This window comes from Cynara cardunculus (assembly GCF_001531365.2).
Source record: "Cynara cardunculus var. scolymus isolate 2C chromosome LG 12, CcrdV1, whole genome shotgun sequence".
Classification (NCBI taxonomy): domain Eukaryota; kingdom Viridiplantae; phylum Streptophyta; class Magnoliopsida; order Asterales; family Asteraceae; genus Cynara; species Cynara cardunculus.
Genome location: NC_037539.1, coordinates 30,804,835 through 30,805,746, shown reverse-complemented (window position 1 = coordinate 30,805,746; position 912 = coordinate 30,804,835).

The following is a 912-nucleotide window of genomic DNA, read 5'->3' as shown; positions in this document are numbered from 1 at the left end:
AGCATGGGTTCAAGTATATTTTTGGGTGTAAATTAGGTATAAAACCCAAATTTTTCAACAAAAAGTCCTTGAAATCAACCAAAAAACATAAAAACATCCCTCATAGACAGAATCTGGCTAAAAGCACATCGATCGCCTTTGCGAGCATTTAAAGGTGCATCCGTTTGGCAACAATTTTAGGTCCGCCACTGATAGGATGGATTTATGATAAACAAAATAAAGTTTTTTTTTCATCATCGTGGCAGCAAGCTATTTTACAAAAAATTGTTTATCAATTTGTATATGTAATTGATACTTGGGATAAGAATTTTTCCAACTCATGAACTTAGCAGATACAAAGCTTTATGATTGCAGTTGTTCTTCTTCCGTAAAGAATTCTTTCAACATGTCATTCAAACCCAGAGCTAATTGGTTCTCTCCAAAATGACTTGATCTCTTGGATATGATGTAAAATAGATTTTGTTCAATTCTTGACAACATATTTATGATGATTTTATTTGGTAGAAAAGTTGATGTGGTAAAAACAAAGATATTAAAGATATGTTGTGCATGCTCTAAAAGATCCAAAAAATGGCATGAATTTTTTATCTTACACATTTGATATTCATGTAAAATGTCAAATAAGAGAATCCAAAAGCTATCATTTTTTGTTATAATTAAAATACATGTATAAAATATGAATATATATACCATAAGGGTGGTGCCTGATTGCTTTGAGCTTGACTCCAAAGATCAAAAGTAACATGAGATTTTAGGTTCAAATCCTAAGAGAAATAAAAATCCCCTTGTAGCCATGGAGGTTCAAACGTGGTGACTCCTGGCTATCTGCAAAGCAGGTGGTCACCATAGGATTAGTCGGCTCGCATAGCGGGTTGGATATCCATATTAATAAAAAAAAATATGAATATATAT